Source organism: Acanthopagrus latus, chromosome 24, assembly GCF_904848185.1.
Source record: "Acanthopagrus latus isolate v.2019 chromosome 24, fAcaLat1.1, whole genome shotgun sequence".
NCBI lineage: Eukaryota > Metazoa > Chordata > Actinopteri > Spariformes > Sparidae > Acanthopagrus > Acanthopagrus latus.
Genome location: NC_051062.1, coordinates 6,282,128 through 6,310,034, shown reverse-complemented (window position 1 = coordinate 6,310,034; position 27,907 = coordinate 6,282,128). Strand labels below are relative to the sequence as shown.

Sequence of the window (27,907 nt, the reverse complement as noted above, 5' to 3'; positions counted from 1 at the left end):
TTTGAACTCTGTTCCCCCCACCGTTCCTTTTCTGAATCATCATCTTATGAGCACAGCTAACGTTCCTTATCTCCCTTACACCTGCCCTCATTTCTGCTTGCCCCCCCCTCCACCACCACCATCATCCATCTCCCCTTCTCTACGTTTTTCTTTACAGTCCCAGATTATATTTCAAGGGGGACGGTGAGGTAATTGTGTTCCTAACCCCCATTGAAGTTAAAACTGCACAAGGGAGGCGGCAATCTCTCCGGGAAAAGAAAGAAAAAGGTGATTTGTGCCAGCGTGGATGATCAAGTGCGCGCATGGAGTGGGTGGTTGCTTTTGACAGGGTCGCGGGGCGCGCTAAGCTAAAAAAAAAGGAGAAAAAAAATGATGCAAAAGCCTCCCGTCGAGGTAAATCCGCAAATAAAAAGGGATGCATATGTTTGATCTCCGGAAGAGTCAAAAGGAAAAGAAGAATCATTAAGTGATGCAACTTCGACGCCACACTGTTTTATTTCCCACAAACCAAAACTCTTTTTCTTTTCCCCCTTTTTATCACTGGTGCTATTGTTGGGTGTGATAAATGAGTACAGCAGGCATTGCACTGTATTTCAGCTGAAACTCAGCACTGAGCGAAGTTCTTTTCAAAACTAATTATATTCGTATTTCAGGAAATTGACTCCTCTAATCAAATCAGGCATTGTAAGGAAGGGGGACTCCGCTGAAAATGAGCCATTAAAAGCCACTCCAGCCAGACGAAGGCTTAAAAATTCCACCGGGGAACAATATTTTTCAGGCTCATTTTTAAAATGTTAAGAGAGAAAAGGTTATACAGCACCGCTCTCTGAATGACGCCACCCCTACAGCCCTGTGAGATGAGCTCAAGTGCCCCGTCGTCCTCTCCATTCAAATATGTTCTTATGAATAGATTATAATTATAATCTAATTATACAGGGATTATCATTAAACACTTTTAATTATTATTCATTATTGGAGTAGGCCTGAATGGATGAATGATTGAGCTTGAATTTAAGATAACTATTGCAACAGTTTATACATTAGTTGAAGCTAACTATTTCAACCATTTACCTCACAAGCCAACATACAATAGACTATAACTATTAGCTAAGGACTTGTGGCTAACTCTGTTCATCCATAACTTTTGACTATTTTGTTTATCCATTGTTTTTAGCAAACTATTTGAACTGTTTTAGATCAAGCCAACTATTCCAGGACATTGTTAAACCTTATCATTACTTTTAGCTTTATTCATTACTAACTGTTTTAGTTTAAGCTAATTATTTCAACTGTTAAGCTTTATTTATGACTTTAGGCTAACTACAACTGTTTAGCCTACTCGTGGCTAACTCTGTATATGTTATATTACATAAGCCGTTTACTCCTTAAGCTAACTATGTCATGTTAGCCACTGATTTAAGGCACTACTTCTACAATTTATTCATTTTAAACCATGTATCCCTTACCTTTGAAGGGTAACTCCACCAATTTTACACATTATAGTGTGCAAACACGTCTTGGGGATGCTACTGCATACGTATTTAAAAAAAAAAAAAAAAAAGTAATATAAATCCTTTTGTGGATTTTGTGTTGACCACCAAAACAAAAACAACTGGTTTAATGCTAGTAATCCTCATCATCTCCAACAATTTAACGCTGCATTGCTCTTTGGATTTAGATTCAGAGGGTCTTTTTCTGTCAATCAGTGTCAAAAAAATCCTCCACCTCATCAAAATTCAAATCAATCTTCAAAAGTGAGGTTACTGTTAAAGAAAAAAAGAGGATGACAACTGGAATGTTATGCAGAGTTGAAAGTAAAAGGGTTCCCTTTTTCACATCAGGAAGCAGAGATTTTCAGTTGCCAGCACTATGACTACCACTGTCGGCCAGATTACTCAGACTCCCCCATTTCACTTAGACCTAAACATGAATAATTCACAAAGTCATTAACCTAAGCAATTTGCCCGTAGCCCTCTCCTCCAGCTTATGCAAAAAAAAAAAAAAAAGAAGGAAAAAAAAAGCTCTATTTGTGGAGCTACCCGGAATATGTGACTAAATTTCAGAGGTTTCAAAGTTTTCTCTGGGGCAGCAGCGGCCTGCCATGCTGATGATGACAATTGAAACAAAGATTGGTTATATAATTCAGTGACAGCCGTGTCCTTTTGGGCATGTAGCAAACAGAATATGCCTGTGAGCCTGCTATGTCACGATTTCTGCGGATTTAAATAAAACCCAATAAAAAACCCCCACAAAAACATAAACTAATAATCTTGTCTTTGAAGTTTCCCTTGCAGTTCTGGTAAAGAGACTTTGAACACCAAAATGAAGATTATCCTGCCTTTAACCTTGACGCGTCCCCCATAGTAGAAAACCCTGCCTCAATATTTATGTGTAATATTTGATGCATGCAAAGCGTGAAACCATTTGAGTTGCACGGCATCGCTCGTGCATCAACTTGAACGCGTGCGCCATCATACATATCATGAGTGACATTTGCTCTCAAAGTTTTTGCTGTCGAAATGGTCAAAAAGCTCATGAACCTATATATACGATTCATTGTGGGCAGAGTGCATGATAGGAAAATATGCATACGGTATGAATGTTTCATGACTCTGAACCATCTCGGTCCGGCCCTGCTCTGCCCTCTGTCTCAAAAAAAGAAATAGTGTGCACAAAATATTGATGAGTGTCCCCGCTCGACTGACGGAAGTGACACGCTATAAATCAGAAAATGTCTGAAGCAGATGGAAATCGATGTGTCAGAAATTATACTTTACCCGACTCTGACATATGCTTAATGTGCAGATCCGAGATAAGGAAGCCTGAGAGATGGGTAGGGAAATGAATAAATACACATGAGACGGGGTTTACATTAAAGCGCATGGGTTCCAGTGCCAGCATACGCACACACGTTTATGTGATGTCCTAATCAAGAGAAATGCATTTAAACCTTTAAATTACCTTTGCCTGGTCCTTTTCGGGGTGCTGTCTCCTGCCTCCCGAGGATTCTTAGAAACAGATTGATCCACATACACACTGGTGTCTTCTGCTGCAAGCCACTGAAGAGATTCCTAAGGCCTGAGTGCCTTTTTCCCCCAAAACTCAGCATTCATTGGCTCACGGCGCTTGTACAATTCAGCCCTGTCCAATTTCACTTGAACACCTGTAACTGGTGGCCTCTGACGGTCCCCAGAGCAAGGTATTTTTTACAGACCCAGCTCACCCCAGGACTACAGGATGAACCTTGGATTTTATAGGTCAATGACTTTGATAAACTTAGAACTGGCAATGCGCGGTGTGTGAAGCCACAGGCTTTTTCGGGCTGTATCGCTGCATCGCGTTCAAACCAGATTGCTGCAGCATTTTAATGCAGTATATTCAATTACAAAGACAGCTATTGACCAAGTGTAATTCAATTTCTAACAGGTCGAGGAAGAGTGTGATGCTATGAGACAGATTCAGACAACAACGTCTGAGCTTCGGGGATATTATAAGAATAATGGCTTCCCTGCAGAGCTGAAGGACCAGAAAGACTGCTGACAAAACAAATAGGACCATTAAAATACTTCTGACTATCAACTTGGCATATTTTACATAAAAATATATGCAAGGCAAGCTGGCTTGAGTCTTGCAACAAAGAATTTAAAAACATCCCTGTATAATGACAACAGAGGAAAGGGGTGCGGCCACAATACTGATAGGCCAGGCAAATCAAAAGACGACCATATGCGGTGGATTGACTGAGAGAGCAGCTCGTTACAACCTGTACAGACACATTTTCTTAGGTGATGACCTCTTGCAGTTGTAGCAGTTATTATGGAGGTAAGAGAAGAAGTCAGGTACAGTTGTGGAAAGATGTGAGTCCACATAAGAAATAGTCAATGGTGAATTATCATCATTAATAAATAATTTTGGTACAATGGTGACTTAAGCCAAACCGCAAAGTTTTCCTAAACCTAAATTAGGCATTGGATGCTGAACATGTAAAGGACTTTGATTGGTCAGAAACGAGTAACTGCACTCCTCCACACTTTAGGTGCCCTATCTTACGCCAGGTTCACAGTTGGAGTAGGATTGAGAGATGTTCTGATAAATGAGGCCGTTTCTGATGTTTATGCACAGACACTGTAGGCTGAACAGACTTTCTTGCTTCAGACGGTGCACTGTGATGATAATTATATGGATCATCTCCCTTCAGACATGGAGAAAGATGACTGGCGAACTACACACACTGACACATCAACCACGGTGTGTTCTCTGACGCCCTCAAAGCTGATTATAACGCCGCCGCTGCCGGGGCTGCTGGTGTGAACTTTACCTGCAGTTTTTGTGCACAGTGAACTTCTGTAGGCAGTGCAATAGAGGCACGATGACAGCGGGAGGTGGAATGGTGAGAATTATGTAAAAGTTACTTAAACTCCCTGATCAAAAGCTATTCAGGGCTAATCTGGATACATGCAGGGCTTAAACCCTGACAGAAAGCACTTAGCCAGACCACTGCGGGGATGAGAATTACTCACTTACTCACTTTCTCTCTGCAGCTATTTCACAGATACGAAGGGGATCTGAACTGCTGACCTTGTCGGCACAATCCTGCTTATCCAACCTGCAAGTGTGTTGCACGGAGGCAAAAACATTTTTTTTCCAAAACTCTGCTGAAAATGTATAGGACATGATGTGTTTTTAGTCTTCTATCAAGAACCATATCCATACTGTATGTACTAGGTCCAATTTGTAAGAGTGACAATTGGCGATTTTCATCGCCAACTCGTCAAAAACCGCTTGGTCTGCATCCCAAAGCGTCAGTAACTGACAAGTTTGGAATGTGATCAAGTATTTTGCATGACTAAAACATCAGTGTGTGTTTCTCCTTACCACCAGGACTTGAAATGGTTTCAAATGTGCCTGCTTCTTAATACAATCAAGCATTTTACTTTGCCCTTTCATAGCACCAAGGTTTCCAGGTCAAATTGGCATTCTGATGCTTGTTTTTTGCTTTGGACAGTAGCCAGACTGTTAGCGGAAGCCGTCGTGCCAGTGTTGTCTTTGCTGCAGTGGCGCCAACAGTAGAGCCCACAGGATAAGAGGTCTGGAGATGGTAAAAGCTGAAGGTTTTCTGCTATTAGTGAAGCTGCAAAAACCACATTTAAGTCAAATCTTTATGTTGCAACTTTAAGTTTGTTTAGGTTCAATTTTCAAGTTCTCTTTTGTTACCCCTAGCTTTTCCTGATGGACAGGTAGCTTCAGTTGCAGCTGCTTTAGGCCCAAAAATGAATTGGTTAGGATTATGAGAAACATCATGGTTTTGTGTATAATATCTGTTCTTGGTTGGCACAAAAAAAACAAAAAAAAAACAGCTGGAGATGGTGCAACCTTCCTGTGAAAAAAAGCTGGTTATAGTCACAAAAAAATATCAGATGTAATTGAATTTTTACTATGTCAGCAGCCAACCAACAAAAACTGAAAATAAAAATAAAAAGTGAGTAAATAAGGATGCATAGATCGTACCCTATGCCAAGTATATGGAATCATTCAGTCATGTTTTTGCAGCATTTCCAATTGGCTTTGTAAGGAGCCTGCGAGGGGGCTAATCTGAAGCTTTATTTCAGCTCAAATACAACACGCATTATGTGAATATCAATCAGTGTACAAACTGCAGCAAAGCCTACATGATATGCATTACAAATCTCCTTGGGAAGATGTCAGAATATTTAAATATTGTCCCTCATATAGCATTAATGTAAATGGCACGGCTGAAGGAAAAAATAAAGAAAAATGCAAATGGATGGCGTTTGTTTTGCTTGCCCTATAACTGACTGGCACTGGCTTTTATTATCAGCTCAACCTGACTCCGCTGTATTCCACAGATGTGGAAAAAAAAGCTATGGTGCGCTGTAGATAACTACCCAACCCCATAAATCCATTTCATAATGTTGATTCAAAAATCTCATGACCTTTAGCTTGCTGAGAGTCTCTGTATAAACAAATGACATTGCGCCGACGTTGCTCGAGCCTGTTCGTTGCTTCGCAGGAGGCCGCACGCCGTTAATGTTTCAATTTGTGCTGTCCTAGAAATGTCAAGTTAATTTTTTCCAGAGTGATGGAATTGTTGAAATGCTGGTATCGGTCATAAATGCATCATCTATCTCTGACTGTGCCATTCCTTTTCCACCGCTGCACGGTTCTCTCTATTATCTTCTCTCTTATGCTTTTACATGTATTATCTCGGCACTTCACCTTGCCATTCAGGATGCCTATTGATTTTGTACTGTATCAAACAATGGGAAATGCCTTTTGTACAGACCAGTGTTGCAACACAAAAGCAATACAGACTATATTGTCATCTTTTTAGTGGGAAAAACATCCATTCTTAGATTGATATTTTTGCGGTTTGCTGTAGAGCTGCCAGTTTCAAAAAAGCAACAATACGTAATTACACCTTTAAGTAACAGCTAAATGGCATGCTCGCTTACAATCGGGAGAATAGTGCCTCTTTCATTCCTTCTTCAAAATCTGAATGCCTGCTCTTGCACAATGTAATGGGGGACAGCAGGTAGGACCTAATGTAAGAAGTGTGAAATGCTTCACAGTACTAAATCACACACACCAGGAGCTGTATTGGTGAAACTGATCATTTTTATTGCAAAAATGTGTTCTGGTTTCCCCTCAGGTGTCCTGCTCTGCCCCAACTCTAAATGATATACAGAGTGTCCTGATGGACAGGTAGCTTCAGTTGCAGCAAAGGTAACTCTAACAGCTGCTAGTCTGCTAGAAGGACGGTTGATTACCAGTGACTCCCAAAACAACATAAATCACCATTCCGAAAGGGAAACTTTGCAGTTGCAGCATAGCAGCGTCAGTCTTTAAGGATCTTTATCGTACACTCACAGTTTAGTTAGCTTTAGTTGAGAAAACTACTTGGTTAGATTCAGGGCACGTTTGTGGTTTGGCTCAAAATAACTAAGATTAAGTTAAGATTCTCATGCGACCAATGCATCGATATTGTGTGAAAAGTCAGGACATGAAAGTCCCAACCATCCATCACCGACATCCTCCCTATGCAGACTTTGTCGCTCTTTATACTACAAGGCTTGACTTTCTTGCTTTGGAGCCGTAATAACTACAGCCATAACTAATAAGCTGCTTTAACCATTAACCTATGTGGTCAGACAGACTGGGAGGAGGCAGTGCCAGGAAGGGCACCAGAACTGGAGGTGGGCAAGTGGAAAACGGTCCTGGGAAGAGCAGAATAGAAAAAATAGAAAAAGAGTGATTAAATGAGCAAGAAGTAAAGCCCAGACTGGATTTTAATCGCTGGCAAGAGCTTTAGAAAAGAAATAAAAGCCTACAAGAGAGACGCCAAGCTGGACTACTGGCCAAGCAATACTGGCTAGCTCGCTATGTCCTGGTTCTTGCGCGTGCTTTGAATGTTTGACTGTGTTAGCCACGCTGTTGACTTGCTAGTTTGAATCATAAATAATATAATCATATACGGTATAAAGCTTGTGTCCTGAAGGTTTCCCATTCAAATCTCATGTCTACCTGAGAAGATGGTTTGAGGTGGAGCCTAAAGAAACAGTTTCACCCTCTCATTAACTTAGTAGAAAATCTGGACTATAATACATACACCTTTAAGGAACAATGACCAACAAAGACCAAAACTTTTGTTTTGAAAAGCTCATTTTATGAAAGATATTGTAGCCTTGAAAAAACTTTTTTTTGTGCCATACATTATTATGTTTACCCATTAAGGATTTTCTCCAGATATGTATTTAGACATATACTGTATTAAATACTCTGTTTGGAATCAGAGTGTTGCTTCGCAGGGCTTTTTCATTACACCGGGCCATGTTTTTATGACAAATTGCAACATCACAAAGACAAAATCGAACATGGGTGCAGAGAACGTATCCCCTTGTAGCGCACGAATGATGAATAAAAACAACCTACTAGTGTTTAACACACGCCTCATCCCACGCAGCGAAGGTCGAACATCCAGCCGACGTAACAATGAGCGAAAGCACATTTTTCAAGTGAAAGAGGACTTTAATTACGTTTTTCAGAGTTCGAGTCACTGCAGATCAAGACTGAAAACATTGTGTAGGCTGACACTGAGGTATTTTATGAAACAGCATGGGTCGCCATTATGAAGGCCGCTGTGTTCACCTGCCATATTCAGACCAGCTTAGTCATCGCAGATGAAACAGAGTCTTGCTGCCATTAGCTGAGGAAAAATGGAGGGCTTGCGAAAGAAAACATAATCCTTTCAGTGTGTGTTTACCTTACCAGTAGGAACAACAAGAACATCTGAATAACGCCTGCCTGAAAAGATTAAAAGACATAGGAAAAACATACAAGTCTGGCAGGAAATGAGGGCGAACACCAATGCAGGTATTTTAAGCTCTGAGAAACAAGGTAAGGTGAGGTTATATTGTAACCTTCCATTTTTCTACCCATTAAGCCTTGGAGGAAACATCTGCTGTATTTCTCTTATCAGTGTTGGCAGCCGGGAATAAAAAGGAAATCACAAATGTGGATGGTGACATTGGATTCCAAGACTAATGTAACTGTAACTGTTAAAAACACGAGACACTCTCAGACATCACTTTATCAATAGGCTGCAGGTGGGAGCTTGTTGCCAAAGGGTGTGGACTCCCTCAGGCCACAATTTTAAATTGGGAATTCCATTTTTCTACTGAAACTAATTAACTGAAACCCCCAGCAAATGAGGGTACTGTTTTCATTTTAAAATACTATGACTAGATAATTTTTAATCATCATTATTTTTCTGACTGCCGAGCCAGAAATGTTGCAGTCCCCATGAAACGGAAGCCATATTTTTTGCCATTTGTTCCTGTAGAGGCTTGTCGGAGACACTGATTGGTATTTAAACGAGCCAGTTGACCTTATTCACACAGGGGCCATCACGCTCAGGCTCAAGCTTCTGGTAAACAAACGCCAACATTAGCGCTCCACCACTTCCTAGCTAGCTTTACAGTTTGATACCGTGACAAGATATGATGGGTAATGCGCTATGTTAAATGAATTCAAAAATATCATCTTTGGCACATTTATTTACTTGTGGAAGTGAAACACACTGGGTGTAACAAAACAGAAAGGCTAGAAAAGTGGCTGAATACAAGCATTAACTAACAAGCTGTTAGTTGCAATCTGTATTTTTACCTTGAAATATGGCACATTTGAGACAGCAGTTCCAAAACAACTGACAACAAGACGTCGAGCACCATGGTTGGTTATCTTGCCGCTAACGTTGCTGCATGGCAGAACATCCAAGCAGTAACTGTCTAACAACAACTTTATAGCTGGGTGACGAACAGGAAGCTCTATAAACCCCCTTGGAGACTTGATACCGGCACTGTTTACTTTGAGCCTGTGATTTTAGATCCGTGACTTTTTCTAATGTTAGCTTGTTAGCTCAAAGCACATTTTGGCCATATGATATAAAGTTTTGATGATGATTGATGAGTCGATGACATGATGTTGTTGGTTGAAATCAGTTAGTTCAAGCTAATGTAAGGACCTGGAACTTTTTTCTTTTACAGGAAAGAAAAAAATGACTGTTCACATTAAATTACAATGAAATGCTTCTTTTTCTAAATTCTTTTGGCATTTGTTGTTATGTGGGTGGACAATATGACCATGGATGTGATCTAAAAGGGTTCATTTTTCTATTTTAGCTTAACTTTAAGTGCTCCTTTCAGCTCTATTTCAAGTGACAATAAAGAAGACCGAACCACGTCTCCTACATTGCAGACACTTGAAAGAAAAGACATATTAGTCAAAACAAATCACTTGAACATGCCAAGTGAAGAGAATATTAATTAGTACAAGCCGAGGTTCTTCATGTTGGCATAATAAGCATAATGTGTTATTAATGCTAAGCATTGGAAAGAAGGCACAAACGGTTGCAGAGCTGCCCTGCCAGGAGTTAAGACCTGCCAACAGCTGGTAAGAGAAAGTAGGTAATCACTTCTGCAATTTCAACTCGCTCGGCTGGAATAATCCCTCCATTTTACTTTCTTTACCTGCAGGAGTTTAAATAGCTGCTGTTATGGAGAGTGAAGGTCCTTATTTCTTGTCCAGGTCAGATGATCCCCTTGTATCTGTCGCCACACTTTCTATTGGAAGTCTTGGTGCAAATACTTTTTCTGAAGTCATTTTTTTCCAGCGCCTTAGCTGTAACCTTTGACACCAGTTGGTTCACTCTGTTCTGCTGTTATTACCACATGTCTGAACTCTCTTTGGACCCTAAATCTGACCATACCCATTATGCTGTTGGATAGGTTTTGGATGATTTGATTGTTTCAGAGGAAGTGGATGGTTTCAGAGAAAGTGTTCTGTCCTCTCCAAGACATGAGTTAGCACAAAACATATTGTTAAGTAATGTTATGTTGCAAGGGTTTTTTTCTTATTTACGTTACTACTCAGCTGGGGGTTTTCTGACCCCTGAAACATAACCTAAAAGTCTGGGCTTTGGCTCAGTATCATTTTAGATTCCTGCAAACAGTGAGGTTTGCAAGTGAACAACTGGTCTGGATAGTCACTGTGCTGACAAGCTGCAGTCTGCCAAGCGTCAATGCACAACTTGTTAGCCTGAGTGACTCGAGCTAGTTTCATTAGGTGCTTTGCATCTAAAATGATGGGAGGCCAGTCCCCTAAGCCCACAGACAAATGTTATCAGGGTCCTATTAACATGCTAAATGTGTCTGTTATCCGTAACTTATTAATATGCTAAATATATCTGCATGCTACGACAGAAAGAGACAAAGCTCTGCGGGCAATGTAGCTCATTATATCTGACTGCGACATAGTGCACTCTTGAATACCTCACTAATGTTTGCTCATCAAGCTAACCTGCAGGGCACGGTGCTGTTAAGAAGCTCTTAGATCCACAGTGGAGGCCTCAGCGGTGCCGACTGTTGTCTCCACCGGTGTCGCTGAAGTAGGTCGCATTGGTACACCTGCAGTTCACCAAACTCTCCCAAACACTCACGCATGGTGTTTGAACATACGCATGTTTATACTTATATATGTGCACATATGCTTTTATTTTCAAGTGCTGCCCAAAGAACGGATCCAAAACAAAGTCGAATCCAGGAGCCTTGATGGTCATTTGTCGGCTAATGGTGTCGCAGACAATCTCAGTGGCTATGGCATTAGAGCCCTTTGTCCCAGCACATTCCAATATTCTACTGCAAACTGCTCGCTCTTGGTTTGCTTTGCTTGTTCAGTTCATTTGTGCTTAAAATAGGTAGCGTACAATTGGCTTGTGTCAGATTGTGCACAGGGCAGCTGTGCTTGGTCTTCATAACAATTGAACCTGCCTTGAGCTACCGACTGATAATTGTTCAGCAACAGAAATTTAACTTTCTTAAAAGCCCCCATAATTGGCCCATAAACCCACTTGAAAAGCTCACTGTGACTGGTAAAGCTTTCATGGTTAACTCATCCTGCACAAGTCATTCACTTGGAATCAGAAAAACAGTTTTACTTGACTGTAATGACTTCCCATCCCACAACGTTTCATTGTGCGTCATTATTATGTCAACATTATATGTCAGATGTCTTTATAATCAAGTACCTGCACAACTTTTGCCATTACCCTTGATAAAAAATTGAAAGAGCAGCGTGGCAGCATAGCCAGGAAGTAAACACATAAGCTAGAAACCATCTATATGAGCCCAGTTCAAAAACATAAAATTCTTACATAATCCCATATTACTCAATATTAAAGAGATTCATTTGAAAATGAACGAACGGAACAATGGTTAAGCTAACATATGCATCTGTTGAATTTAAATCACGTGGATGTAAAGTATGGACTGGTATTGCGAATGTGAATGTGCTGATTTCATAATGGCAAAATACTACATGCAAAAAGTCAAATATATGACAACACACCAATTTCCTATGAGTTTAGAGACTATTGTAGATCCCCGAATTTGATGAATGTAAAACAGTTTTACAAATGAAATGTATTTATTTATGTATTTATTTTACATTATTAGCAGTTTATATATTTTAATTGATTTCTCCTATTCAGCACATGCCCAGTTTTTTTTTTTGGGGGGGGGGCGAAACATTGTTCAATAAAGCATTTTAAATCAGCCTAAAGAGTACAGCCTTACAGAGAAAAAAGCAGCAAGTCCCTCTGACGATGGTTACCTGAATGTCCAACAGTGTATATATCGTATACTGTATAGTGCAGAATGAAATAATTCTAAAATCCTAAACTCGTGATCCCATCTCCTGTCTCAGACATTTGCCTACCAAACCGCTCCCTGCAAGTGGTGAAACGGGGGTTGCTTGAGTGCTTACCACCCCATTTCTATCCAAGCTACTGTCAAATGTATCCTTGACGGCGGGCATTGTAGTCATTATCATCCAGCTCTCTGGTTTACTAATCAGGTGTTTTTAAAGACAAACAGCCACTCTCATACTGTAAGATTTTGTTCTTTGCAATTGTAGATATACAGAAGGTTCCCAGCCAAGCTATGCCTCATTTCTTCTGCATGATAAATCACACAAGAAGGGGCAGATTCGGCGTAATCACAGCATTTCATTTCTCTGCCTCACAATTGATCGTCTCCAAAAAGAATAAATAAAAATTGCACGCAAACGCGGAGCTCTAACCGTGATCCATTTACTGCTCGGTAATAGTTAGAAATTCCATAAATAAAAAATGCAATTATAAAAGGTTTAGCAAAGCAAAGGCACATCTGCGGCGTGCCTGAGTGTGACAGCTTACACCGGTAATCCTCGGGCAGGATGACTTGCTTGTAGTCATGTTGACTTGCGATGCCGAGTCGAGGCAACAAATTCGGAGGAGATAGAGGGCAAACGGGGACAGTAGAATGGCGACAATTAGAGAAGGTTCATTTTCCTCTGGAAATTAATTAAATCTTTGAGGTATTAAATTGGACAACTGTGCAATCGTCTGCAAGGTGAAGGAAATCCACTCCAATTCCAAACCACTGGCACTGACGAGACACATTTGCATAAGGGCACAACAGATAATCAATCTCTAATCAATATCCATTCTTTGTTTGTCCCCTCTTTATCCTTGACGGCGGGCTTCCGTCCTCCCTGACTGTCCACGGTCGTTGCCGTGATATTGCCTCTCCTCCATAAAACAATGTTCAATCTGGAGGCAGGGTTTATAAAAGGTACATCACATCTCAGAATTTTTCCACCTACAAAGAAGGACCGAACAGACCCTTCATTCTGACCTGACTGAACAAAAATGTTACATTGGCTTTGTTCTGTCAAGTGTATCAGGAAGCTGTGCCAGTGTACTGTGCTGCAGTGTAATAATCCTAGTACATAAGAGCACACGATTATACAAACAGAAGTTAAACACATGATAACCATTAGTTTTCACTGACTGTGTGGATTTCTAAACCACCATGGGTTTATTATGTCACTGCCCCGTCATTGCAGATGTATGAATAGAGCAGACTGATTACATCCGTGACGATAATGCCATTTTCCCAGAGAACTGATCGGTCAGAAAACCTCCAAACTGTTCCCCCCTCCCCTCCCCCAAGCACTTCTGTGACACCCAACAAAACTTAAGAGGAGAAGCGAGGGAGTCGTCAAGTGTCTTGTGCGCACGCCCACACTATCCTGAGGTCCAATCAGGCAGGAAGCGAAACCACCCTAGTGGGCGGACCACGAGCGTGCGGTGGCTTTAACAAAAGAAAAGAAAATGCGCAGGGGCAGGGAGTTGGTTTTAAATGTTTCTCTTTGTCCTGATGAAAGCTGGTCGGTCTTCTCTTGACAGATTCTATATTGCCATTATGAGCCATTTCCTGCTGGACTGTATAACTTTTTTCTCTGTTGTTCATCTCTGATGGTGCATTATTTGGTGGTACATAGTTGAACAGGTCCTCCCCAACTCCACCCACCTCGACCCCTGCAGGTGGTTGGCCATCACAGATCTATAGCAGTCATCCATCTTTATGTCCGCAGGATCAATTAATCCATTCATCTCTGTGAAGACCCACATCTGGAAAGTAATCACAAATAAACGCCGGGACAAAAGACATTTCTTTACTTTTGCACGCACATCTGATTAAAATCGGATCGAACGAAACGGAGCCATTGTGCAGCGACAACGACACATCCAATTCCCGCAAAGTGTGTGCGTCCTAATTTGTGAGGAGACAGACGGCGTCTCTGCTCACATCAAACAGCTGCTGCAGCTAGCGTCAGAATCAAAAGAAGATGCTATACCACAAAGCACCACTTCTATTTATAGTTCTATTTATAGGCTACAGCCACGGTCCTGTTTTCTAATATATCTGGATTTTGGCTGAGATTTATTCCAGCAGTAATGGCAGGAAAGTGACAGCGCAGGTCTAAATTGTGTCTTTTTCTTATGAGGTTTTGAATTGTTTTTTTGTTTGTGGGAAGAAAATGCCAATATTCCCCATCCAGTTATGACACCGTTAACTAGCTTTGTAAGTCCTAGTCTTTACTGTTAAAGCACTCTGTCTGCAAGCAACCCTCGAGTGGCTTTGTAAAGGAAGTCAATAGCGTCCACATGCGTGTGTCATCGCTTTGGTTTTAAAAGCTTCGGAGCGGTTCAGCGGTGTCCCCCGTGACACATCTGAGACGGCGTTACAATTAATCCAAGTTAAATGGCGCTTTAAGAGATCGCTGTTCTCTCAGAAGAAAACATTTAAAGCTCGAGCGCAGGTGAAAAAAAAAAAGGATGAGACCAGAGAGGTGCAAAGGAATCTCCCCTCCGCCTTTAACAAACAAACCAAAAAAAGGAATCTCTTCTGCTGCAGCAGTGGCGGTGGCGGCACAGATTCCTGTTGGCTTGCATTCAAAGAGACTGCACTACTTCAGACTCCAAACAGTCCCCAGAGTGGGACTGCAGTTTTCTTGCCACTTTTCTAGCACCCTCCCCGCCTCCCTCCCCCACCAACTCTTTTCCTTTTTCGACTTTATCAGTGACTCTTTCCACTTCTCCCCCCCAACCCCTCTCTCTCGCTCTCCTGGCTTACTTTCTTTTCCTCCCTCTCACTTTTTACTCTCTTTTGATTGTGCTGCCGCGCTGCTGAGACTGGGCTGTCACGTTAACACAATTTCAGAAGCGAGGGAATAACATCGTCCTGCAGAGAATTTGCACCCGCAATTTTGTTTGTGTTTCCCTGTATTTTTTTATTTTTATTTTTGAGCTGCACCTAATAACTGCTCAGACGAACAATTATTTTTATTTCTGTGGCCTAAGAGCAGGCCTTCCACCAAGGAGGCTTTCGCGCTGCGGCAGCCTCGACTTTTTCTTTGTCAGGGAAAAGAAAACGTGGAGATTGACGCCGCGCTTGATGTTTTTTTCTTCAAGCCATTTGTCTCTACTCCCTAGAATGGCTTTATCCATTTAGAAAACATGCTAGGTAGAGGTAATTATGAGTGACTGGGTTTTTTTCTGAGACAAGCACACGGATGAGGGAGTTTGGAATCGATGTTTGTGGATAGTGATAGACAGTGCACGTGTTATACAATAGCACAACCATGCCCATTATATTAAATATCTGTGGCTGCATCTTGCTGGAAGTCATGGTTGTTCTCAAGTTACTTAGATTAGTCCATATGTTCTTCAGACATTTTTAAACCTAATCTTCCACAAGGCCAACAGATGTATTGCTAAAGCTGCTAACCGCCTGATGTCACGAGAATGGAGGTGAGTGCAGCAAAGGTTCCCAGTACAAACATGCTAGCTTGATAGCGGCGAGTGCTAACAAACAGCCATGTCTGTTTGTTTTACATTCATGATGATGATGTTTGGATGCTTTTTTACATGTGAGTGGCTGTCATTCATGTGAAATTGATTGACAATGTTTACTAATTCCTGTGAAATGGATTCAGTGCAGTCAATAAACTTTGAATTTCTTCAGTGACACAGATATTGTGATGTATTGTGGATGCAATATATTGATTATCGCAGAATCGCTGTAGTGTGATATTATTATTATCACGGGCTAAATATCGTGATTGTATCATATCGCGAGGTACCTGGTGATACCCGGCCCTGTTGTTCAGCAGCCAGCTAACTCATTAGCACAAAACACACAACCTCTGAGGATAAGAACAAGTGGGTGGCAGCTACAGACTGTTGTTCAGATGCTAAATGGGTAGCACAAAGCACACAGCCCCTGACCTACAGCAGGAAGTAGTAGCTATTGCGCTGGCACTTCAGACTGTGGTATGTTAGTAACAGCTATTTTGCTTTACTTTTACGTAGCTATTTAGCTTGCGGAAAGTAGAAAATTAACCTCTACCAGTAGTGAGCTGGGCAGTAGTTAGCATCAGTGTAGAGAGACGGTGCATATTCACGTGTTTTGGAGGGAGATCTGACTGAGATGGTTAAATTTCTTTCGGTTGGACTCTTTGAAAATTCAGCCTGCTCTTGCTAGTTTCTTTATTCTTACCTATCCTAGCTTTGACTGAAACGCAGGGGTCTTTGATCAGCATCAAAATTATGGCTTCTGTTATTTCATCTTACTGGGTTATGTATTATGTTTTTGTGAATTAACATGTGCTTAATCAGATGATTAATTTTAAAGGTTACATTGCACAGTGAAGGTTCAATGTACAAATACTTGACCTCCCTGAAACTAATGTATGAAATGCTTTCTTCCAGCATGAAGTTTTATTTAGCAGTGCTCTCCAGTTCAAGGATGCCCATGTTAGCTGCTGAGGGAGGTGCCACAGCACAGAAACTTGGCTTCAAACGTAAGTTGAAATTTAACTGTATCCGTGGTACCATGAGGATTTTCTGACCACTAGTAGGGTTAAATGTCATAATTAACATCTGAATCGTTGAGTGCTGGCCAAATGTGTTTTTTGCGAGGTCACGGGGCGGCGAGTTAGAAAGTTAGAGGTGGGCAATGCAAAGTTTGAACAGGCTGCAGTCGAATGCGGAAAGTTCAGCCACCGTCTCCCTTCTTGTGAGGGTCACTCCGAGCGAACTCGACTTGATCCCTCGCTCGAGAACAGAAGGAGCCGCTCGCTTTTGGACGTGACAAATTCCATCGCTAGAGGGCCCACTGGAGGGAGGACATCAAAGGAGGACAGCGCCCTAACGTGGAACCGAGTGCACCCCCTGACTCTGCAGTTGGGCGGTTTGAGAGTCGAGATAAGGACCGGGAGTGTTTGTGGGAATACAAAAAGGAGAGCTGTCCGCAAGAACCTCTGAATGAAGGACATTCCGCTTATGTTCTTTGCGTCGCAGCAAACGGAAGGGACATCGGAGCCATCCTCACTGTTTTTCGAAAAAGATGAAAGGTGGACCCGGGTGAAAGCTGTACGCCCACTTTGTTCCATCATGAATATATTCTAATGCTTTTTTTTTTTTTTTTTTTTTTTTTAATGCAGTGACCTTAAACTTGATCATCAGGAGCCAAACTTGTGTTTATTTTTTCCAGCCTACCACTTCATTCATTATAGTTAATTGCGTTCACCTCAGATCTCCGGTGTAAATCAGCCGCTGAATTAACTCCGACTGAGCTCTGACTGACAAGAAAGTGATTTACTGGGTAACATTAAGGCCGAGTGAGCCAACGGCAGAGAACATAGGAGTTCTTTGTTAAAAATAGAAGGCTGTGTTGGAATAAAAGCAGGTTTTACTTTGTTTGGAGAGAGACATACTAGAAAATGACTGCATTAAATGGGCATTATATAGTTTTTCAATATTTACAGTATTATTGAGGTAATAATACAAAGTCAGAATTAGTTTTTTGTCCATAAGTGGATAGTGTTCTCAGAGGAAAATAACATTGCCAGGACACTGTTTGAAGCTAGAAAGGCGGCAGGGTCCGCCACATACACACAGAGTAAACGATTATCTTGTCCTTTTTAAGGTTGGTCTGTTGATTAATTTTATTCAGTCATGAAATAAATTGGAGATTGTTTATTTAGTTTGTTTACACATTTTAGTGTGCGTTTTAGTGCACCTTTTTAAAAGACAGAAATTAAAAACACTGCAGGAAGGTCAACAATGTCCAGCGGGTTGCCAGAAATACAGCCGCATGTTTTAGAGAACTGGCAACAGCTGCCGTCCTAAATTAACAAAAATGGTCCAAAAAGGGAGAAATCCAGGGGACCTTATCCAATAAACATTACTGTTTTTCAGTTCAACGTTTTGCTCCAGTGCATATTTTTTATTCACTTCTTTCACCAGGAGCCATTATCCATTCTCTGTCGTGACAGCAGCTTTTATAAATACAACATTTCTTTAGTCAAAACAGACTCCCGGTGATCTTTCTTTTGTGGGGTCTCTCAGTGCTAATGCTTCATCTGCGTGGCACTGTCGCCTTGTTTTCAGACTCCATGAATTGCAGATGGCACTTCTGAGTGTTGTGGATTCAATGACTCAATCTATTGGAAAAAAGTTTTGCAGTAATCAGACGCAAAAATCAAAACAAACCCTAAAATTAATTGTAAGCCTTCAAGTGAACTGCAAGGAAAGTTTGTCTTCTTTTCTTGTGTGTTTGATTCAGCTGCTTTGCAAAAGTAAATTCAAGATAAAGTCACAAATTAAAAAAAAAAAAAAAAAAAAAAAAAAAAGGTTGGTTCTAGGGAGCCTCTGCTGATCAGAGCCTCGGAGTGAATGCTGGGAAATCGATTGGTGTGGACCTCCTCATCAGTGGAAACCCAGCTGCGGCACAGCAGGCTAGCTGATGCTCATCTCACCCGCAGATCAGGATGTAATGAAGGCTCGAACGGGAGAGGGATTACATGAGAGAGCATCCATTACTAATTACTCTCAGCGAGTTCAGAGACGGGCGGTTTTGTACGTTAAAGCTTCGGTTTGAAGATTTGATGGTCCTCGGTGGAGAGGGAGCGGAACAAATACACAGCGGGATGGAGGATGTGTCTTCATTAGCTGTTTAAAGTTCAGTTTTTAATCTTTTTGCCAGATTCAATTACTTTGTATATGTAGACATGACCTTGGTGCATAGATTCAGTGATTAATTGAATACAACCTTGCATTTTTTTTTTTTTGAAGCCACGCTAACTGCTGGAGCCCTCCATAATTAGCATTAGCATTGGATGGATAGTGCAAGTTAGCAAACATTAGCACATTACAGTTGACCTGCTGAACATATGTTAGCATTGTCATTGTGGGCATGTGAGCATGTTAATGATAGCCCAGAAACAACGTCATGCCACTGCAACTTTAAAGAGCTGCTTCCTGACTTTTTTCCTAGCTAGCTTTTTAAGCTACTGAAATGTCCGGGAAGCAATTAGATGGATAGTGCTTATTTTCAAATATTAGCAAGGTAACACACTAAAGGAGTATAGCGAAGCATCCAGATACAACACCTGCTAAATATAAGTATTTTAGCATTGACGTACTGCCGGATTAATGTCTCTGCCAGCATGGCTGAAGCCTTGTTTATGTCTTGAACCAAACACAGAGTTGGTATCTTAAGCTGGCCTCTGTTGGTTTTGTAGTAAAAAAGAGGCTATGAAAGTGAGCTCACATGTGGAAAAAAAAATGCAGTGAGATAATTATACCCCAAATGGCTCAAACTGGCGTTACTCTGCAATTAGCCCTGTTCCTTTTTTAACACCGTCGTTTTAATGTTCATGAAATATATTTTTACCAGCCTAAAAAGAATAAGGCGGTAAGCCCTGTGAACATAAAAAAGAACTGATTTCAAAATTGCTATGCACTGTAGTGATTCTGGGACTCTGACAACCATTTTTCAATATCTCCAAAATATAGAGGAAGGTGTTGAAATTGTCAGCCAAGAGCTACGTTATCTAATATCCCTCAAAACTAATCTCGTTTGTTTCTCCCGCTCTCATTTTATAAAGGGGGATATTCTGTTCTAAGGGATATTTGACACTGGGAGTAAAGTGGGAATTTATTATGAGGGTTCACCACCCGGGACGTGGTGCAATGAGTGCAGCGGGTGGTGACGTTGCCTCGCGTGTTTTGTGTGCCTTAATTGAGACGCGCAGCCTTTCACTTTGGGGTAATGCGACTGCTCCGAACAACAAAACACAGCTGACAGTCACTGAGATAATTGCGCCAATGATTCAATTGTATTGCTGCATATTAGTGTTGAGTGCTGATAGACTTACGTGTAAAGCTAATTTGCTCCAACAGGCTCCCCGTGGGCTTTCCTCCCATTTAACGCTCCTGCGTGTTGTGTATGTGTGTATGTGTGTGCGGGTACGCATTCATTATGTCTCCTTATGTTTTTCTGATTGCAATCGCAGGTTAATTCCCTTTTTCTTTACTTTGCGATTCATTATACAGTTTTATATTGCAGTGATTTGATTTCAAGAATACATTAGACAAAGTCAGTCCCTTCCAGGTTTGGCTGATAACTTCACAGTCCTGACCTGAGGGCAGCTGCTTTCAGACCAGCAGGGAGACTCTGGATTAGACGGGGGGAGTAGTAAACAAGCACTGCTTGAGAGTGATGCACAACCCCTGAGCTACACTAGCAGAGCTGCTCAGTGCAAAGACTGTGGTTTTTACTGGGCAGCTCCCAGAGGGAAGTCTCTGTTTGTCCTTCGCTCCTCTCTGCAGCTGCACGCCAAAGCTGTCGTAGCAAATACATGTTTTCCCAGTCATGTGTCCTGGTTAAATAAAGATTACATGTATCTAATAAGGATTACAGTCAGTAATGACCTGAATAGACAGCTCATCCTAGATTATGGTGCATATGGTACATATTTGTATTCGGTGTGTGTTCAGCAGGTTTCAGACTGTGCACACTGATATGCGGTATTGACTGTTTGGTCTGGAAAGGGTAAACTTTGCTCCAACTTAGAGGTCCTTTTTTTCTTTACCTGAAATTCATTGATATTACCAGAGCGCTCACACTGGCATGCATAAATGTAAATCCTGTCAATATATTCCAGTCCACGTGGAGGCATAAGGGGCAGGGTCAGCTCTGGCACAGCACCCGCGGGTTAAATGCTTCACTTCAAGTGCACATCAGCAGCCTGCAGTCCGGGCCTCAAGACTCTCCAGCTCCAGCTGAGAGCCTCCCATTGGTGTTTATGTATCAAACCACTGACCTTTTCAGTATGATTCAGATGGCTGGCCCCAGAGTTCAGCTGGTCTGCCCCTGTCAATAGCCGTTAGACATCTCTATGAGGAGGAACTCTTGGCCTGGAATATTATTTGAATATGTGCACACTTGGCCTAATATGCTCCACCAAACCCCAAACGGGAAATTTCCCCCTCGATGACTGAGCCAGAACTGTGATTAAGCAATGAAAGAATCTTAATGCCAAAAATCACATTTGTCAAAACTAATTTCTATCATTGCCCAGAGTGCAAGTGTGAAGTGAAGTGACTGACTAATTGGATCGAAAGCAAACAGCCAAATCTCTAGTTCTAGTTCAAAATGAAAGCAGTGCGGCATTATAACAAAAGGGGTCGATGTGAGTGATGTAACTGATATAACAGACTAATCGACATGTAATGCTTATCTATGCTATAATCAAGAAAACTCTGCTTGAGCAGCCTAAAAAGTCCATGCAGTGTTTGGTGAAATGCCTTGTCTGCAGGTGATCCTGTGTTTTCCAGGTGACCTCTGTGCTACTCTGACATACTGTAGTGGTCTCACTGAAATGTGTAAAGGGCTATTTTTCTTGTAGTTCTTATTTCTGATCATGGCCTGAGATCAAGACTTTAAGCATAGAATACACACCCAACTTGAAAAAAAAAGCAAAGTGTGAAAGCTTTTAGCAGCTCTGAGAGCGATTTTAGTGGAATTTCTTTTTTTCAGGAATATTTTGATGAAAAATCCCAATTTCTCATGAAGACATCGCACTGATTTTTGCACCTATTCAGCCAATGAAATGATCTGTATCTGCGCTGGAACGGGCCGGGCTTAACCAGAAGCATGCTCATACCAAAAGTGGGCGGGACTAACCTGAAGTTAGAATAAGCCTGAAATTGACTATAGTCAATTAGACGTTGTTATAGCTAATATTTAGTAGAAAACTTTTTACAGAGCAGCCTCAGAATTGAACTCTAGATCCATGTTTGTGATCAAAACAGTGAGAGAACGATAGAGAAGGGGCACAGGTGATGTATTTTTGTAAGCTTACCTGAAAGTTGGCATCGCCCTGGTTCCATAGACAAAGTACATTATCTGTAATAGACACTCTTCAGACACACTTTCTGTCCCTTATCGCTGGTGTTCTGCGCCCCTGTTGCCTTTCAAAATTCCCTTGTGAATCACGGTCTCCCGGGTGTTTGTTTTCCTCTGATTTTGTGCCCACCATAATAATAGCTGCCATTATGATCTACAAGCACCATGTTTTGTAATAGATTAGGTTTATACGACACTTGTATATGCAGCCACCCACAGCTGCAGCAGATTTTCTAATCCTTTTGTGCTTCTATGGGCATTAACTCATTGAGAGTTGAAAGTCAGGGTTGACTAATTACAAGATCCATTTTTTTTCTCGAGCTGAGTTGAGGCAGGACAGACTCTGCTAAATTCTGTTTCCCCAAAGAAGGGGACTCGCCTCCTCCCTGAAAGGTGCCTGCCTAAGAAAGTTTGACCAATTCAATTCGGACAGGGAAAAAACCTCCATGAAACCCATTGGATGGGGTAAAAATGGAATAAACCTCAGGAGGAGCAACAGAGGAGGCATCTTCCAGAACAGATAAACCAGCAGTGCACAGAATAGACACAGATAGCAAAGGCAAAATTACAAGAGTGGAAAATGGTGAGACAGAAACAACGTAAACATCTGATGTGGGATATTTGTGTTTCTTAGACTGTGGCAGTTTCTTCTGTGCCTTGGAGGGAAAAGGTGGCAGGTGTGCATTTCTCTTTTAGCCTTGCTTTTTGTATATGCATTTAATTTTGTCACATTAAAGGCCATTAACCTCTCGGAAAAATACAAGCCTCCAGTGACCTAACGCCTTGATTCCACAGGTCATGTTGTCCTGTCCTTAACGTACCCCGTTGGGAGCGTACACAAGCTAAGCATCTAACCTGGCCGAGTTGTTTCGTTTTCCTTGATTTTTGTGGTTTTACCATGGGTGAGTATGTCACGTAGTTAAATGTGTTTTACTTTTGTCAGTTTAAAGTGTGATGATGCTAATCTTTCTGACTTGCTGTGAATGCGAGTGGTTTACTTACTTGGCTGCGGCGTGCCGAGTGGAACAGCGAGCATCGCCTAGCATGGCTGCAGTCAGACGTCGCTGCTGCCATAACACAACGCTGATGCCGAATTTGGGTGTCTGTCTAGATAAGTGACGCCTTTATTGTTGGTTTTACTGCCTGAACAGTGACGGTATTCCCGGAACATTCGTCAAACACCACAGGACGTGCTGCTGCGTGACCACGAGGGCCACGGTGCGCTCCCTGAAGCCACTTCTTTCATTGATGATCTGGATTGCGCCCTCCTCTTCTCGGCTTGCTTTCAAATCAAATGAGCGTGTACGTCATCCGACTGCACAAGCCTGTAATCATGGATCCCAACAGGTGAGCGAAATGAGTCAAGGCAGATCCCAGTTGTTGCACTGCTCTACAAATGAGGTAACCCGGGCTCTAATCTCATGCGGATATCGCCTTTAAGTCTGCCTCCTTTTGATCTGTTATTACAAAGTCAATAAAAATCAATCACAGGGGACACTTCCACTGACGGGTTGTTTTTTATTCTAATTCTGTCACATTGATGTTGCTGAACAATATTCTCTTCTCACACTCACAAGGAAAAAGACACCAAAAGTGAGTAATACTACACAAACAAACCTCTCGTTTTGTTTATTGCGAGAGCCGAGTCATGTGTGGGAGTTTTTTTTTTTTTTTTTTTACATTTTTTCATTTATTTATTTATTTTCTCTCTCTGTCTCTTTGTAATTCGAACAAAAGGAGCTGCTTTCTGCACTTGCAGCAGTATTGTTTGCATGAGGTGTGTGTGTGTGTGTGTGTGTGTGTGTGTGTGTGTGTGTGTGTGAGAGAGAGAGAGAGAGAGAGAGAGAGAGAGAGAGCAAGTGCCTGCAGGTGTGTGCCGCGACACTGCTAAACCGCAGCCGTCATCATGTTTGGTCCACAACTTCACACTTTTTTAGAGGTGGGAAGAAATAAGGGTCTTGAATTTCTCTTTTAAAGGATCTCATTAAAGGGACAGAGAGGAAATTCAAAAAATTTAAATATTTACGATATTAATGAGGAAATAGTAAGAACTCAGAAACATTTATTTTTTCTGTTCTACAAGGAAAATAAGTTGTGTTTTAAGCTAGAGAGGTGGCAGGGTCCGCCAAATACAAACAAAATAAAACAGTATGAAGTTGTGTTGCCACTTTCTAACAGCTAATTTGTGAACAAAAGTGAATAAACAAACTATCATCTCTTTCATGACTGAATAAACAAACTGACCGTAGTTTGACGTTCCCATGTAACAACCGGTTGCAGAAAAAATCCGGCTGTACGTCAGCTTACGGGAGATTGACCCTGCTTCTCGCTTGATTTATAACCTCGGTAAACAGTTTTCTAATGTGGTCGTGATCTGAATCACCAGTTTTAAGTCTTCTTCGATACAGCACGAGGTCAATTTTCTAATCTATGGTCCCAATTTTGAGTAAAGTAGATGGTTAAGCTCTCGTCAAAAAACAAAAATGGCACCAGCTGTAATGCCAAACTAAAGGATTCAAAACAGCGACCACTGACCACTGCTAAATCAGCAGCCAAACTAAAATAACTAACATCTAAATTACCTCCTGTTTTTTTTTTTTGTTTTTTTTAAACTCCAATGCACCTGTTGTTTTCTCCTCACGCAGCAGCTCCCCCTCCCAACCCCTTCGACCCTCCCCTCCTCGCAGTTTTTGCTCCACTGTCGTACATTATTTGCATGTGCACTCCTGAAAGCTGTTTTTAGCACTCAGGTGAAGGTAAATGACGGTGCGTAATTGTCTTTTTACAGATTTCTCCACGGCGGGGGCGAGAACAGGCAACCTTGAATCAATAGAGAACTCCAGAAACACAGCCTTAAACCTTGCTTTATGGACGGCGGTCTGTGTGAGGTAAGTAAATTGCATGAAACTTGCACTTAAATTTCCTCTCTTCAAGTGGCTGGCGTGGGCGGAGGGAGTAAAAAGAAAAACACTTGCTGGCAATTTGAGTCATCCTTGGTGAGTCTCGAGTGCTCTCACGGCTTGTCAGAAGAAAAAGCTTCCCATTTTGCTGATTCTGAATTCGTGACTGTGCGCTGCATTTTTAACATGGAAAGATCTTCTGCTGTGGCTCTCTTTATGCACTCAAGGCTTTATTCCCCCCTCTCACTAAGCTGTTACAGGATCACTATTCAACATCATACAGCCTGGCACTCTGCAACAGTCTCTGACACCGTCTGACGAGGGCGACACGTGACCAGCTCGCTTTTGAATTTTTTTTTTTCTCTCCGTCCTCCTAACCCCCCCCCCCCCCCCCCCCCCCTTTTTGTTCTGTTGTGCTGACACAGCACTGATTCCTCCCAGCGTTGGGTGTAGGTGGAGCAGGGCAGCTGCTCGGGGTCTTGTTGACCGGTGTGCAATGATCACTTTAGGCCAGCTGGCATTGTTTGCATTTGCATCCTTAATTCATAACCAGGGGGAAAACATAATCACGCCTGCCGTGGCTCCATTTCTGTGCACGAAATGTCCAGGACAACATGGCAGTGGCCCTCTATAAGACACATCTTTCATAGACGTGGTGGAGAAGTTTTATGCATGAGAAGATTTTACGGACTACGATGTCTGTGATGAGAGAAAAATTACTCTCTAGGACGACTTTCTAGTTTTGCTCCCTGACATTATACGCCTGTATATGTCACGTCCGTATGTTGCCGTGCGTGTTAACTGCCGCGCTTGTGATGTGTTTATTGTCCCCTTTTATGTCCTCTGGAACGTTTCTGTAGGATTTACTCAGCCTTTGAGTTGCAGAGCATAAACAACCTAGAGGGCTGTACAGTACACGCAAAGGCTTTGAAGCAAATAAAACCCACCCCGTACAGAGAAAAAAAAACAACACACCAACACTGCATGGCAAATGGGTTCAGCATCTACTTAGTGTTTCACCACTGAAAAGACGGCCCTTGCATAAAACTAGGCTGTCTATGCAGTAGAAAGATAAATATACTTTTTTGGAATTGATGCTGCATGACCAGAGAAAACAGAGATAATCTTAACCCCGCTTGACATTTCCAAGAAGTTTTGGTGCTTAGAAGGAACCAAGGCGTTTCGGTGCCTAAACCTAACAAAGTAATTGTCCAAAAGTCATAATATGTCATAATATGCAGCTCTTTGTCGACAAGCTTTTAATTTGAAAGTCCAACCTGATTTGGCAGATTATCGTCAATTTGACAGAGGTTCCTTCACACGCAAAACTGATGCTAGTGAGGCAGGTAATTTGAGGGCCAATGACGAAGCTGCTGATTTTCATCGGAGTGGGAAATCATCACGGCCTTGTTTTGACAGTTCGACCAGAGTTTGGTGAATCGCCACGCGCTCGATCCAAGAGAGGCCTGAAATCTGCCAGATGACGAGTTTTTGCTTCATTATGTAGATTGTCACTAGCAAAAAAGTGTGGGATGGGGGTGTGGGGGGCCCTCGGTTGCTCATTTTCCTACACTACCGGCATTTAAATGATAGAAAGCTGACAACAATCTAAGTCCCTATTTAAATACAGTCAAAACTCATCGTGCTTTTATTGGCCAAAACATTAACAACACCCATCTGCCTCTCTTTGTCTGTCATTAACATTAATTAAAAATCACCATGATAAATGAATAAAACTGTGCTTTTTTTTTTCCCCCTCCTCGTGAATAAAACATGCAGTCCGACAGGTTAGGAGTCTCGGCTCTGGCACCGCTCTGCCCCGCCATGGATCCCGTCAGAGGAGCAGCCACACTGGTTCATCCAAATTCCATTTAATCGGCTTTCATTCATGCCGAATCACTTAAGACTTTGCGCTGGCAAGCGTTGGGAATGGCAATGAAGAAGAATGCAAATTCTTCATCAAATAAATGTCACATTGCCTAATTTAGCTTTGAGTTTGCCCGCCCCGTGAGATAAATTCCTGTGGTGTGATGTGCTGAATTCTGATGGGACTCGAACAGATTCATTCGATCTTACCCAACCCCCTCTCGAAGAAAAAGTCGTCTCCCTCGAGTCTTATTACAGAAATAAGTAATCCGAAGATGTGTGTTGCTAAGACAGACTTCCCCGGGAGAAAAATGAGGGGACTGATCAAACTCTGTTCTCTTATCGTTGTCTCGGAAGGTCTTTTCGAATCTCGAAGACGCGGCGGTGAATTTACAGTGGGTTATTTATTGTTTCTTCAGGGGAAAGATAGAAACGGAAAAGTCTGAGGGTGCGGAGAGAAGGGCATCATGATTAGACAATGAGAGAGAGAGAGAGAGAGCGATCCAACCTGTCAGCATCCGCTCAGTATACAGATGCCACAATGGGGCAATTATAAATTGGCGAGCTCAGGTATTAATCCAGCAGACAGCACTTTGGGATTGGCCATTTGGCAGGAAACGTTTTGGCCCCAATCAGGGGCCTGTGTTGAAATAGCTGACGCTGGGGGAGAGGGATGTAAAGAGCGGGAGACATGAAGCGAGAGTTCAAAAGAGGAGGAAGTGAGGAGGGGCGGGGGTGCGATTGTCCCAGGCATCGAATCACAGGGTGTGTGTAAAAGGCTGACTGCTGCTATTTGCAGCTAATGAGACACTTGGCTGCTGCTGCTGGTGGTGGTTGATGGAAGTTTGGTCCAACCGGTCATGTGAATCGGCCATGCAGACACACACACACACACACACACACACACACACACACACACACACTTGGTTCAATGTAGGGGTGCCCAAACATTTGCCTGTGGGCCCCCTTTGTGCGGCCCTGGTT

The 27,907-nt window shown here is 42.0% G+C and overlaps 1 long non-coding RNA gene across 10 annotated transcripts in view; it reads left to right on the top strand.

The window, feature by feature from the left end:
- The window catches only part of LOC119015414, an 84,799-nt gene that overhangs the window by 38,758 nt on the left and 18,134 nt on the right, over nucleotides 1-27,907 (top strand). For 5 of the 10 annotated variants that reach the window (XR_005073342.1, XR_005073345.1, XR_005073343.1 and 2 more), the window contains 3 exons: nucleotides 16,673-16,764; nucleotides 23,309-23,504; nucleotides 24,946-25,045. This is a non-coding gene — a long non-coding RNA (uncharacterized LOC119015414). Of the gene's footprint in view, nucleotides 1-16,672; nucleotides 16,765-22,791; nucleotides 22,835-22,952; nucleotides 23,060-23,308; nucleotides 23,505-24,945; nucleotides 25,046-27,907 lie in introns of all 10 variants that reach the window. The other 5 variants (XR_005073344.1, XR_005073340.1, XR_005073346.1 and 2 more) reach the window with 3 other exon arrangements.